General features: G+C 38.3%; 1 protein-coding gene across 1 annotated transcript in view; it reads right to left on the reverse strand.

Moving 5' to 3' along the window:
* The window catches only part of LOC150089270 (spatacsin-like), a 445,059-nt gene that overhangs the window by 15,274 nt on the left and 414,070 nt on the right, over positions 1-15,715 (reverse strand). The gene's annotated exons all lie outside the window — the stretch shown is intronic.

A 15,715-nucleotide genomic window follows, 5' to 3' on the forward strand; every position in this document is an offset into this window, starting at 1 on the left:
TTCTATACATATTAAAACTCATTCAATAGCTTAGTTACATACTCTACATATATGCTGCGTTGTAGACTAGGCACACGTACATATATGCTGCATTGTAGCCTAGGTCTTCTACTCTTCTTCCAGTCAAATAGCTCCCTGAGAAGCTGTTGTGGCCACCAACAAATTCCTCCAACTGCATCGATCGTGTGCTATACGAGCAGCATCGCAAAGTGTCATGCCCAGAAGTTCACTGATCCCACCCCTCCACCTAGTTTCAGTCAACTCTATTGTCTCACATGCACATGTGCCAATAGCTCCCCTCAGGCAGTCAGTGGCAATGAGCAATGGTGTTCAGTACTCTTAATTCTATCCTGACGCGATAGCTTTTCAAACTTTTCATTTCACAATTTATTTTTTACTTCTTTAAATACAATCGAAAATATATCTGCATCTTGGCTAGAAATCACTGCCAACAACATGCGTTCTGTTTGGCAGCATGTTTCGCCCCATTTGGCAAATGATTTCACTGGTTTTGAATCGCAATTGCAGAGGACATTGTAAAGATCGGAAAAGACTTTGGACACTGCCAATGTACGTGACTGCAGTGACTCACATGCAAATAACTTAGATGATGCAACTCTCCTTGAAATTGATGAGCAAACTGCATATGAAGAAAAGGAAAACAATTCTGAAGTGGCAAAAGAATTTTCAACAGAAGAATTGGAGAAATTTTTTAGGGGGGTTTGACATGGCCTACAAGGTGATTATCAATGGAGACCTGAACATTGAACGTAGCATCAAGATGTGGCAAATTTTAAAAGACGGGATTCAATGCTACAAAAGACTTGGATGCCAAGAAAAAGAAGAGACAACTTCAGACTTCATTACTGAAATAGCAAAATAAACAATAAAGCTTTTTTCTTATCTTTAATGATGTCACCTTTTCATTAATAAAATTTTTGCAATATTTTTTATTTCAAATCCTTTTAATTGGCTATCAAGTGCAAATTGTCTGTAGATTTATTACAGTTTGTTTATAGACTGTTTCTCTACTACACATTCAATTAAAACCCATTATAATTATACCTCAATCACGGTTTCACATAACACGGAACACTTATGGTACCAATTATCAGTGCTATGCGGAGTATTGCTGTATCTGAATTGCACTAGTCATTACATTTTTCCAGGTGAAAAACTGGAAAATCTTGGGGAATTTGGATTTCCTAATGCATTATTACATTATAAATCTTATAATTAAAGTGCATTTCAAATCAGGCCTATAAGCAAGAGGGGTGACTAGGGAGGAACAATAAGCATTAGCATTAGCAAGGGCACATGATGCAAGAAAGCAAGCTTATATAGCATCAGCCAAAAAAAAAAAAAAAAAAACCCCTTTATTTCACCCATCCACTCACTCCAAATGTTTGTCAAGTTCTGCCCTGAATCTATTTAAGCTATCAACTTCTACAACAACAGATGGAAGTTTCTTCCAGCAATCAACCACCCGCTGGCTAAAGGTAAACTTCCGCACATCTGTCCTACAACCATCTTTCCTCAATTTGAATTTATGCCCTCTCCTCTGAGCAAGAGGAAGAATCCCATCAGCACTGAGCATGCTCAAACCATTCAAGGCTTTATACACCTCCATCAGATCACCTTGCAGGTGCCTAATCTCCAGACACTGTAATCTGCAAAACTTAAGCCTTTCTTCATAAGAGCAACCCTTCGTTCCATTCACTAATCTTGTTGCCCTTCTCTGTACTCGTTCCAACAGCTCTACATCCTTCTTAAAATGAGACCTCCAGACCTGTATATAGTACTCAAGGTGTGGCCTGACCATTGCCTTATACAAGGGGATAATAACCTCCTTATCCCTGCTAGAAAAACTCCTATATATCATTGACAAGACACCATGAGCTACTCTTGCAGACCGTCTGCACTGCTCAGAAAACTTCATATCTGCCTGCACAATTACCCTCAGGTCCTTTTCATTCTCTACCACTGTCAGTGTGGTACCACAGAGTTGATAAGTTACTCTGCTTCCCATATGTAGTATTTTATATTTGTCAATGTTAAACTTCATTTGCCACCTCTCAGCCCATCTGCTCAACTTTTCTAGATCCTGTTGCAGCAGCGTACTGTCATTAGTGACAGTGCGCTGTCACTAATGACAGTATGTTTGATTTCAGTTAAGCCGCCCTTAACTGAAATCAAATTTGCCACCCCAAAATATTTGGATTAAAAATTAAATAAGGCATAAATAATTATTATTAATTTATTAAAAAGAAAATAATTACATTTCTCATATAATATAATGAAACAATAAGCAAAAATAACAAATCATTCTGAAATTCTGGAAATAAACTTGAAATTATAAATCACTGTAATCGTAATCACAATAATAAAATAAAAGGAAAAAGGTGATTAGAGCAAAGTCATAGCAAAATATGTAGCTTCTCTAGTCATTTCTAGTATTTTATCTGTAATATTTTGTAAAATTATTTCAATAATTTCATTTTGTATTTGATCACCCAAATAATGCACAATAGTTTTCGATTCAGATTTCCGAATACGGTGAATGTGTTCTGCCCTAACTAAATCAAATTTAGTAATTGTTTCAGTAAGTTTTAAAAAGTTACCATTGCCATTTTCATATAATTCTCAAGATACCCTGAACGCTATATATTGCCTTGCTAAAAATACTATCATATATATTATTCTCGCTGAACTCCAGAACATGGGTATCCGTTGCTGCGTGGCCAAAGAATGGAGTTGTCTGGTCGAGTTCATATCAGGTTCTTTTTATATTATCGGGGTTGTGGGGGCAGCAGCAGCAGCCCCCAGAACAAAAAAAAAAAAAAAAAAAAAGAAGCAGCATTTCTGTTGACATGTATCAGCAATTCTCATTGTTAATGCATGTGAAATAGTCTAGTAATGTACTGGGAGAAGAATCAGTGGCTGTATGTGGTGTTAATTTTTGCTATCTGTTTTTAAAAAAAATTGCCCTTTCTTTCTCTTCATTTTGAGCTCCGACATATTGTGATCTCACTTGACATCCCCACAGTAGCATGCAGGCAAGGAGGAGAGAGGGAAAGCAATGAGTAGTAGATGCCTTCATGTCTTATCACTGCCTTCTTCCTCTCTTTCTCGCCGAAGTACAGAGTTGTACCCCTGTTCTGGAGTATAACCCTGCGAAATATAAATATGAAACACGAATCCAGATAATATGCAAATTAACATAAGTCTGCAATTTCATGTACTGTATTTATTTCAAATGAACTATTTGCCTGCCGTGTTGAATGCCAGTAAACGTTAACCAAATCAGATGATCAGCGTGACTTCTGGGCACGTGGGACTGGCGGTTAGTTTTAGTTTCACTCTGGCAGGTCCTGCCACCTAATTTCGAGATTTCAGTGGCTAGGACCTATAAAAAAAAAAAAAAAAAAAACACGCTCGTGCTCTTTTATATGCATGTACATACAGACAGATCCGTATACATGCGATACATATATCAATCGTTGTCGGTTTTGATGATCGTTAGGTGAGGGGGATCGTTAGGTGAGGGGCATAATAAATGCCGAAAAAAATGAGCAAACGGTAATTTTGACATAATTAAGTTTTTGTGTGTGTGTGTGTGTGTGTGTGTGTGGGACATTCGCTGGCACAAAGATAGAGTGGGTGAGAGACTGAAGGCTGGCGGGATTAAGGTAGAAATATGGGGATGATAGGGTAGACAACACCAGAAGTCAGTGAGGCAGGCCCATGCCTCACCAGGGGAAAGTAGGGATACCGGGGGGGGCCGTCCCAGCACCAGCACAGGGGGAGGGAATGGAAAGGCCTCTAAATTGTTACCTGTTACCTCTAAATGACCCATAATCGCACAAATTTTGATGAACATGTGCAAACAAATGGTGGTCCGGTACATGTCTGTCTGGGAAGCGTTCTCCATAAATACGTTGAGTGGCTCATCCATTGCTCTCTGCTAATCCACACACTAGGTGTATGTCTGCCAGCTCACAGTTCGTATATCGATGCATGCTCTTCGTGAGGCGACTAGTGCTTGAATGAGTAAACCAGAAATTTTCCCCTCTCGCGAACTGATGAACAGCGCAGTCTACCGACTTACGGTGACGTTTCCGGTTATGGGTTCCTATGCGATTCACATTCCTTTAGATGTTACCTACCTCCCCTAAATATTTGTACCAATATTTTTGAGATGCCCTGTATATGCATAATCATATGTTATATGTAGGGGTCCACAAAAAATCTTTTTTATTTTTGAAAGGGTCCCTAGATCTCAGTAGTTTGGGAACCAATGTTCTAGAGCAGTGGTCGGCAACCAGTGGTCCGTGGACCACCGGTGTTCCGCAGAGTAATCTGAATATATTTGCAATTTTCGTGTTTATTAAAATGTTTCATTATATTCTGATTCTACTTTTTTGCAATTTTTGCCTTATTCCGTTGCATGTTTATAAAAGGCCCAGTGCAATATTAGGTGTTAGCGATGCTTTTATTGTAAAAAAATATAGAAAGCTATTTCTATTTCTTATCAATGGCCTAGCCTGGGCACGGCACGGTTCGTAGTTCTTAGGTAGTGACCAGTGATATTTTATTTTAACTGTGCACAGTGTGATATTTAATGGCATCAAAGAGCTTGAGTTTGATAACTATCTTATTTCTTGTTTGGTTTTAGATTCAAATAAAATAACCCCAATGAGTGAGAAAAAACAAGCAAGCATTTTGCACTTCTTAGGTAATACATCGCGTTGTCATGAGTTGGTTAATGATCAGAGCCACCGCAAGGCATCATCGGGAAGGACATTAGAATTGGAGGCGGAGAGAAGAAAAAGTTCAAAGTTTCAAGAAAATATGATGTGGACTACTTGAAGTTTGGATTTATTCAAGAACCTGGAAGTGAACTGGATCCACGGCCGCTTTGTATTATATGTTCTGAGCATTTATCCAATGATGCCATGAAACCTTCGAAACTCAGCAGGCACTTGCAGTCAAAACACCCAGATTTAGCTAAAAAGCCAGATGAATACTTCCAAAGGATGCATGAAAATTTGAAAAAGCAAAAAAGTTCATTAGCAACAATGATTGTTGAAGATAAGTCCTTAGTAAAATCTTCTTATTTGATAGCACTTCAAATCGCGAGATGTAAAAAGCTGTATACAATTGGAGAAGAATTAATTAAGCTTTGCTTGTTACAAGCCTATGATGAGGTTTTGGGGAAACAGGCTGTCCAGAAACTGAAAGGAATTCCTATGTCCGCTAGCACAGAATTGAAGACATGGCTGAAGATATTGAAAATCAAGTGATTGCACTTGTGAAAAATTCTACGTTTTATTCAATTTGACTTGAAGAATCAACAGACATAACTAACAAGACAGTTCTTTTTTGTTTTGTGAGGTTTGATTGCCAAGGAGAATTAAAGGAAGAACTCCTCTGTTCGCTAATCTTGTCAGGTAGAACAACAGGCTCTGAAATTTTCAATGCACTTAATGGTTATTTCCTGAAACACAGCATTGAATGGAACAAATGTGTTGGGATATGCACAGACAGTGCTGCAAGCATGACTGGACATCGTTTTTGCTGGAGTTGTTGCAAAAGTGAAAGACGTTGGACAACCAGACATCTTGTTTACTCATTGTATTATACATCGTGAGCAACTTATGGCAAAAAAATTATCTCCAGAACTGCACGAAGTACTGTCTGATGTGGCGCCTCCGTAGCCAGGTGGGCAAGAGTAGCAGTGCGTAACACATGCTTCTTGATTAGACCGGGGTTCGAACCCGTGACCACCAATACGGAGGATGTGGAAAGGTCAGGAAATGACTACGGATCCCCCCCCCCCCCGAGCAATATGGCCTTAGTTGCTAATTCTCCTAAAAACCAAAATAACAATAAATAACTCTCTGATGTAATTAAAATTGTAAACAAAATTCACCACAAAGTGCTCAATTCTCAAATATTTGAGGCACTTTGTGAAGAAATGTGCTCTCAGCATACTCATGTTCTTCTTCACACTAAGGTGAGATGGCTGTCAAGGGGCAAAGTACTAACCCGATTGTTCAACCTGCACCACGAAGTCAAGTTATTCTTCCAGCAGCAAAATAATTCGAGGTTCCATGATCTCTTGTCCGACAATGATTGGCTTAGCCAAGCTTGCATACCTGGCAGATATTTTTTCTCTGTTAAACGAGCTGAACACGTCCTTTCAAGGACAGCTTATGGACGTGTTTACACTGTGAGGCAAAATGGATGCCTTGCAGTGTTGCATTTCAAAGGAAGATATTGCTGTGGCAAGCACGGTTGGCTGAAGAAGATCTGCAAATGTTCCCAAATTTTGATGATTATATGAAACAGAAGGATGTCAACCGACAGGTAATAACTCTTGTTCGATTGCACTTACAGTTGCTGATTGACTCTTTTGGTCATTATTACCCAAAGGAAGAGGACCCCAGACACGGAAATACATGGATAATAGATCCATTTTCGGCGAAAATTGAGGATAGTAATTTGAACATGAAAGAAAAAGCAAGCCTAATCGTTCTATCATCCGACGACAGTCTTAAAGGTAAATTCCACTCGTCCCTAACAAGATGTCATTTTTGGCTTTCCGTACAAAGTGTGTACCGAGTGCTGAGTGAAAAGGCCATCAAAATTTCAATTCCATTCGCAACTACATATATGTGTAAAAAGACATTTTCATCAGTTATGGCAATTAAAAACAGTACCGCTGTCGGCTAGAAATAAAAACGGCTCTCTGTGTTGCAGTAACGTCATTGGAGCCAAGAATCCAACAGCTTATTTGAAACAAGCAGCAACAAATGTTACACTGATTATTTTGCTATAATTAATCCTTTATACACCTCTATGTCGAGGTGTACTTGATAATTGTTAATATTAATTATTTCTGTTAATTTGTTTTTAATAAAATGTTTTTTTTTTTTTTTTTTGCATTTTTCATAATGAATATATCTGCGTTTATTTATTATACTTTTTTTATCATTATAAGGCCATTATATTATTAATTATATTAACATTAATGATCCAATTTTTTGCAAATAACTTGAAGTGCAAAAACAAGTATAAGTACCATTTCATATTTAGAATGTTACTTTTATGGAAAAAATCACAGTAGTGGTCCGTGGGATTCAAAATTTTGAGTTTAGCAGTCCGTGAGGTCCGAAAGGTTGGTGACCACGGTTCTAGAGTATACACAAGTAAAGAACACTTTCCAGCCTTTGTGCCAAAGATTTCTCGTAATCTGCCATCGCCTGCCTAACCTCCTTTGTGACTTGATTAAAGACTAGCTTATATCTGCAGTAGGCTTCTGTGTCACTTTTTTTTATATGCATCCCATGCATTTTCCTTCTTTTCCACAAGCCTCATTAATTCATCTGACATCCCTTCAGGCTTGAACCTTGAACAGCATTTCTTAGTTGGTATGAAAAGCCTGGTAGCCTCCAAGATTAAGTCCCTGAAGGCTTCCCATTTAGAATTCACTGTTGGTAACATCATCAGTTGATCCCACTGTATAGAATTTAAAAACTCTCCTTTACAAAAAGCAAAAACCCTTCCCTTACTCCTGATGGTAGTTACATCTTTAAGTAAATCCCACATCAGTACACTGTGATCACTGCCACCTGGTGGTTCCTTTATCTGCAGATTCTTAGCACATGAAGAATTACTGCTGATCATTAGATCAAGAGTATTACTCTCTCTGATTGCCTCTTGAACATGTTGTTGTTGTAGAAAACATGTCATCCAATAAATCCAGAAAAGTCTTCCTAGTGTGCGTTTGACCAACCCACAAGTTACAGTCAATATCTGGAAAGTTAAAATCCACCATTATAAGAAATCCTGATCTACTGGCCCACTCTATTTCTCTGCACAATTGCTCATTATACTCATCAGATTCGTTAGGCCAATAACACAAAACCTATTCTGATTTTCCCAGTGTTTATGTCACACCAAATTAAGTCAGCATTGCATTGTCCACCACTGTCAACTGGATGCACTTCCTTAGATTTTGTGTGTTTATTAACTAACTTTGATACTGTTGCACATAGAAGACTGCTGCACAAATTGGAGCAGTGTGGCATTGGAGGCAAATTGCAGCTATGAATAAAGGGATGGTTGAGTGGGAGAAGACAGAGAGTGGTAATCAATGGACACTGCTCTTCGTGGACTAATGTTATTAGTGGAGTCGCTCAGGGTTCAGCGTTGGGTCCATTGTTGTTTTCTGCATTTATAAATGATATTGATGATGGTATGTCAGGCTTAATGTCCAAGTTTGAAGACGATACGAAGGTTGGCAGTGTTGTCAAGGACACTACTGACACTATGCTACTGCAACAGGATCTGGAAAGTTTGAGCAGTGGGCTGAGAGGTGGCAAATGAAGTTTAACATTGACAAATGTAAAGTACTACATATGGGAAGCAGTAATCACAGAGTAACATATCAACTCTGTGGTACCACACTGACAGTGGTAGAGAATGAAAAGGACCTGGGGGTAATTGTGCAGGTAGATATGAAGTTTTCTGAGCAGTGCAGACAGTCTGCAAGAGTAGCTCGTGGTGTCTTGTCAATGATATTCATGAATTTTTCTAGCAGGTATAAGGAGGTGATTATCCCCTTGTATAAGGGGGTAATCACCTAGTCAGGCCACACCTTGAGTACTGTATACAGGTCTGGAGGCCTCATTTTAAGAAGGATGTAGAGCTGTTGAAAAGAGTACAGAGAAGGGCAACAAGATTAGTGAATGGAACAAAGGGTTGCTCTTACGAAGAAAGGCTTAAGTTTTGCAAATTACAGTGTCTGGAGACTAGGCACCTGCAAGGTGATCTGATTGAGGTGTATAAAGCCTTGAATGGTTTGAGCATGCTCAATGCGGATGGGATTCTTCCTCTTGCTCAGAATAATCGCCTGAGAGGGCATAAATTCAAATTGAGGAAAGGCGGTTGTAGGATAGATGTGCAGAAGTTTGCCTTTAGCCAGTGGGTGGTTGATTGCTTAAATAGATTCAAGGCAGAACTTGACAAACATTTGGAGCAAGTGGATGGGTGAAATAAGGGTTTTTATTATTTTTATTTTTTTGTTGGCTGATGCTATATAAGCTTGCTTTCTTGCATCATATGCCTTTGCTAATGCTAATTCTAACAGCATAACCACTCCTCCCTTCCTGTTCTGTCTATTCATTCTGTACACATTGTACTCCCCAAATTCCAATTCTGCACTGCTTATATCTGTGTGGCACCACGTCTCTAATATTCCAACAATATCTGCTTTTGATGCCGTTACCATCACTTCAAATTCATGAACAATGAATTTGAAGTGAAGGTAACTATACTATACTTTTAGTTACTATACTCATAGCATTGGTGTACATGCAAGTATCATACAGCTATTCTTACTCTTAGTTACCCTAACAAAATCCATGTATTTACTTGTTCCATGATGACTCCCAGCAACCCTTGAAGTCCCCAGTACGTCACTTTCCAGGCTGCTGCTCATTCCAATAGAAGCAGTGCAAGAATCGTTTTCACCTCTGCTTGCGGCTACAGTTAATCTATTAGTCTGTGAATTCCTCGAAGCTAAGCTAGCAGTTTTCTGACCAACCCAACACTGCCTCGATAGTATCAGCAAATATTCTTGAACCTTTTCTATTTAAGTATCCCATCCCTGTAGAAACAATTTCTCCTGTTAACAAGCACAGATCATGCTGAGAAAAATTCTATCCCATGAGCCTTGCACAATCTCTCCAGGGCCAAATTGATTGATAAGACTCTCATCATATACTCCTTGCTATTGTGTCTGGGCAGAATTGCAAACATTTTTAAATTTAACTCTAACTCGCGACTTATTTTTCAGCATTGACCTGTACTTGCTAAGTATGTCTGCAAATCTGCTGTACTTAATGTCATTAGTGCCACCGTGTACAACAATATTACTCTTTGTGCCCTTAAAAGATGATATCTGCTCTACAATATCATCAACCTTTACCCCTGGTCCTATTCCACTTATCCTTTTTACATAAATATATTTCCTATCTCCCTGACAATAGAGTCACCAACAATAACTAGCCCCTGTGGGACCAGCACATTCTGTCCTAAAGATTGCCGCTGTGCTGCTTGATGATCAAGTGCAAGCTCTGGCATTGATATGTGCAGCTGAGAGCTTGATGGGTCCCCAATTTAAGTCCTACAAGGGCATCTACCCTGTTCTTCAAGCTCTCATAAAGGCCCATAACAACACTGAGTTGGTGTCCAACTTCTTCACACTGCTTATATCGGGCAAACATAAAGATATCACCCTTGGAAACATCATGTCCTGTCCTAGAAAGGTCTGTAAAAATATCGCAAGTTGTACATTTCTTTAGGCTGTGATGCGTTGGAGAATCGCCCCCTTCAGTTCTTCCCTGAGCCACAGCAGTCCCGCTATTTTGTGCATGTTGCTTTGCGGCTGTTGTCTGGGGCACGATTTCCGTTGAAATACGATTTAATTAATTAACAATGAAAATTAATAATGTTAATAAATTTGATTAATTTACTCTACCATACTTGACTATATAATACTATACTAAGCTAATGCAGTAATACATATTCCACTACATAGTACCTTAGCTATCAAATTCGAGATATATGTTATCAAGTTATGCTATACCGTAACGATCACAATACTAAATTAGTTATATATCTTTAGCTAAATACAAAAGATATATGCCCAAAAGGTGATTAAAACCTTAAAAATACTTATTTATTATAATTAAAACCCTATTCTACCCTATTGTACTATTCTACACTACAATATTGCAGTCAAACACCAATATGATAGCGAGTTGTAACTTACAAAGTCACTAGCTAAATTTAAAAAAATATGCTAACGAACACTACTAAGCCTATTTAATCTATTTGTAAAACACAAATTAATCCATTAACTAATCAATAAATACAACAGATATATGCCCAAAAGGTGATTAAACCCTTCAAAATACTTATTTATTACAATTTAAACCCAACTATTCTTCTGAGCTAGGATACGCTACAATATTCCTGCCAAAAACACCATTACGATAGCGGTAGGAGTTGCGAATTGTAACTTACAAAATCACAAGCTAAATTTAAAAAATAAGCTAACGAATGCCACTAAGCCTATTTAATCTATTTGTAAGACAAATTAATATGCTAACTAATCAAAAATACAATAAAATTTCAATGAAAACTTATTGGCTTGTAGCAGCTATAGAAGTCTACGTCTTCACCAAGCAACACCTCAAATCCTTTTAATGAATAACAGATGTAACTTCTGTTTTGTGAAAATAAAATCCCTATTAGTAGGCAGATATACCTACTGATAACCAAATACAGAAGCAGGGTACTATTTCAATGCAGGTATTGAAAAAAAGAAAATGCTCACACTATTCTTTTTGGTCATTACTGCTGGGAGGCAACATCCCCCCCCCCCTCCTATGAAAGAGCTGTGATACCCCAGGAGGCCCTTGTAGCAGAAAGCCTCAAACACAACAACAGCTGATGATGGAACAAAAGTGTTCCAAAACTGGGCAGAATAATTCCTTTGAGTTTTTAATAAATAATAGATTTGTTTGCTGGGTGGCATTATTCAATTAAAAGTAATACTAGTTAATTTAGGTTGAATCATGGTTAACGTAGTCATTTCTAAAGAGCTGTAAAATTTCTGACACTGTCACAAGAGGGGGAAACATGGTCCTCATCAGTAAATTATGGCGCCTCCGTAGCCAGGTGGGAAGGAGCAGTAGTGCGTAGCACACGCTTCTTGATTAGACTGGGGTTCGAGCCCGTCACCACCAAATACGGAGGATGCGGAAAGGTTAAGGAATGACCACCGCATATCCTGGAGCAATATGGCCTTAGTTGCTAATGCTCCTAAAAACCAAAAAACAACAACAACATCAGTAAATTCAGAGAAATTAATGCAGTGCAAGGGTTTTCTCTCAAGTTATTTCAATACCTGCATTGAAATAGTACCCCACTTCCTATATTTAATTAAAGGAATAAAACTTTCTGAAATATATTTAAGAATGTTGGCTTGGTATGTTGAAGCATGGCTAAGTCAATGGCAAGTCTATGAAAGGATGAATAAGTTTAACAACAGTATTGAAAGTGTTGAGGGTTCTCCACAACTAAGGGCAAGCACACTGTGTTGTGACATCGGAAGTTTACTGTGGCAGCAGAAAAACTCATGACAAAGCCGTTGCACTGCTATTGAAGAAACTGGCATGACATGTACTGTTTGTTCAGTTCATACTATCATAAGGGAGTAGTTGTACTTCTGAAATGTGTGTGGGTGTGGTAATGAATGGTAACACTTAATGTGTGGTCTATGCTACTTGCACAATATGGGCAAGAAGTGGACAACTTACAACGTACAGTGACCAGAAATAAATACTGAATGTGCTTCCCCACACTGCAAAGCAAACATGCAAGTTCAGAGTGGGCCCATACAAGCTCAACTGAACCAAAACAAGTCCATATCCAAGTATCACTTGGAAGTTTCACTGTGTTATGAAACAGCCTGACTTACTGCCTTCAGGTGTGTATGCCTACACCAAATCTGAAATAAGACCATAATTACAGAGGAAGAAATAAGGAGGTGGAAAGACTATTTTAGGAAGCTGTTGAACATCAGAGAAAAAGAAGATACAGTGGAAGAAGAGGTAGAGGAAAGAGAGGATATATGGGGGGGGAGAGAGAGAGAGAGAGATAACAAGAAGTGAAATGGAAGATGCAATGGAAAAGGTGAAAGGAGGAAAATCACCAGGATGCAATGAAGTGCTATAGAATTGGTAGGATATATGGGGCAACTAGGGCTGCAAAGGATGTAAAGAAAGTAGAAAGGGAGGAGAAAAGAGGACTGATTGTCCTGAAAAAGGAGAAAAGAAAAAGTGTGAATAATCATATAGAGAAAGTGTAGGAAAGAATAGAGAAGAGAAGAGTATGAGAAAAGGTTAAAATTCATATGAGTGAAGAACAGAGTGGCTTCAGAAGGGGTAGATTCGCCACAGACCTAATTTTTGCTGTGATGCAAATGGGAAAACATTGAGAATGGAAGGGATCTGTGTATGGCCTTCTTGGATATAGAAAAGGCATATGAAAGTTTCGGGAGAGGGAAGGTGTGGGAAATGTTAAGGAAACAAAGATGAGGGTAAATGTTAATAGAGAATATTAAAAGTCTATATAGAGGAACTGAAAGTTGCATGTAAACGATTGTCAGAAGCAGAGGATAAATGAAATCTCAACTTGTTATTTATACAAGTAATGGACACTATTGGAAATACTGTGGTAAAAGGAATGGAATAGAAAAAACTACAGTGATTAGTATTAGTAGTGACAAATGATGCAAGAAAGCAAGCTTATACAAAAAAAAAAAAAAAAAAACCCAAAAAACCCAAACTTCCTGCATTACCTGTCCATTGCCTTCAATAGTTTGTCTATCTCACTCTGAATTTCTTTAAACTACCCATGTCCAAAACAACATATGGAAGTTGGTTCCAACAATCAACTACCCTTGGCTGAAGGGGAAACGTCATCATATCTATCCTGGAACCATTCTTCCTCAATTTGAATTTATGCCCCCTTGTGTATGTGTAGTTTGATCAAGAGGAAGAATGCCATGACCTGAGCATCCTCAATCAATTCAGCACCTTAAACACCTCACTCAGATCACTTCATAGGTGCCTGGTCTCCAGATACCATAATTTGCCGAACTGGGGCCTTTCTTGGTAATAGCACCCTTTTCATCACCTCGCCAAACTTGTTGTCCTTTTCTGCACCTATTCCAGCAAATCCACATCCTTATAAAAATGAGGCCTCCAGACATGTATACAGTACTTAAGATTTGGCCTAACCACTGCATTATACAATGGGATAATCACCTCCATAGCCCTGCTCGCAAACTTTTGTAAATCAGTGACAAAACCCTGGCAGCCTATCCTCACTGCTTAGAGAAACTATCGGACTGCACAATTACCCCAGTTCTTTTTCATTTTCGACTACCCTAAGTATCAGGGGCTCACATCTGGTGAGTATGGGCTTGGCACACCCAAGGTCCTTAGCCGGATATCATCATTCTTCCCTTTCTTGGTGATTCCCTTCTACTTTCGACTCTTGTTCTCTCTCAGGGTAATTCTGAAATTTTTTTTGGCTAGTGCAGCATAAGCCTCAGGCTTCCTTGCTCCATATAGCTAATAATAATAATAATAATAAAAAGTATCATTTGTTGTGCCATTGTATCATCTGTAAATGTAGACATTAAGTCTGATATGACTTCACAAATATCATTAATAAATACAGGAAGCAACAATGGGCCCAACAATGAATCCTGGGGTGAAATTCCAATAATAACATGTCACCACAAAGAAGAGCAGTGTTGAGATTGATAACCATTCTCTGTCTTCTCCAGTCAACATTCCCTTTATCCATAGAAGTAACTTGTTCTTAATGCTGCACTGTTGCAATTTGTAGGGCAGTCTTTTATGTGTAACAAAATCAAAAGCCTTGCTGAAATCCAAGTATATGATATCAAACGTATTGTTTGCATCCAGTACCTTAGTTACTGCAACATAATTTGTTAAGGGTCGATCTTGTATGACCAATTTGATTACTCAGACAAGACCACCCCTTAATAAATCCATCCAGCGATTGCAGTATAACTGCACTCCAGTCTTCTTCAGTCATTTCCTGTCTAGATGGTCCTGTATCACATCTTTAACCATTATTTTCCTTGAAACAGAAGTTCAGTGTATGGGTCTTTAATTACTCATGACACCTTTTGATCCCCCCCTTTGTGAATTGGGGATGAATATGTACATCTTCAGTCACCAGGGATTCCCCCCCCCCCCAAAAAAAATGCTCTCATAATTATGGCTAAGGGTTTGCTTACCTCCTTTGCTATCTCTCTTAACATAATTGGATACATCCCATCTACCCTAGGTGCCAATTTTTATGTTTGGTTTTAACAATTTCTGTCCTCTTTGGACAAGAGTCCAAATGGGACAGAAATTGTCTGTCCACTTTTCTCTTAGTTATCACAAATTCATTTAGCGCCCTGTTAGAGTTTGATAAACCTCTGGAATCCCCTTTGCTAAAAAAATTTCCTGATTTGAATGTAGATGCCAAATAATTATTCAGTTTGATAGAAAACTGAGTAGTATCATCAACAGTTAAACCATTAATATAAAAGTTGCCCAATGCAATTCATCCCCTTCCTTATAATGTTTCCCTAAGTAAAGTCTTTGCTGCAGCCTTTACCAAAGTTTTTCTCATAATGTGGCTTAGTTTGCCTACCCACCTTTGTGATTTGATACAAAGGCAGTTAGGCAAACCACCAAAATTTGCAGAGTACTTTATTTCTATCATATTCTTCTCTATCACCTGATTTATATGCATCCCATGCATTTTTCTTGTATGCAATGTCTCATTGTTTCAGCTGACATTCAATTAGGTCTAAGCCTTGAACAGAATTTCATAGTTCAGAGAAAAAAAAAAAGTCTAATACCATCTATGATTATTTCTCTGAATGCCTTTCATTTAGAATTTGCTGTGAGGAACACAGTGAGATGATCTGGATATGTAAAGAGAATGGAAGCTGATAGACTGTGAAAGATGGATAAGTAAGTCAAGTAAGGTGTTTTCCTACATCAAGATAATGTCTATTCTTACATTGTCCATTCTGCAGCAAATCAGT

This window comes from Mastigoproctus giganteus, chromosome 2, assembly GCF_048544385.1.
Source record: "Mastigoproctus giganteus isolate SK-2022 chromosome 2, ASM4854438v1, whole genome shotgun sequence".
NCBI classification, from domain to species: domain Eukaryota; kingdom Metazoa; phylum Arthropoda; class Arachnida; order Uropygi; family Thelyphonidae; genus Mastigoproctus; species Mastigoproctus giganteus.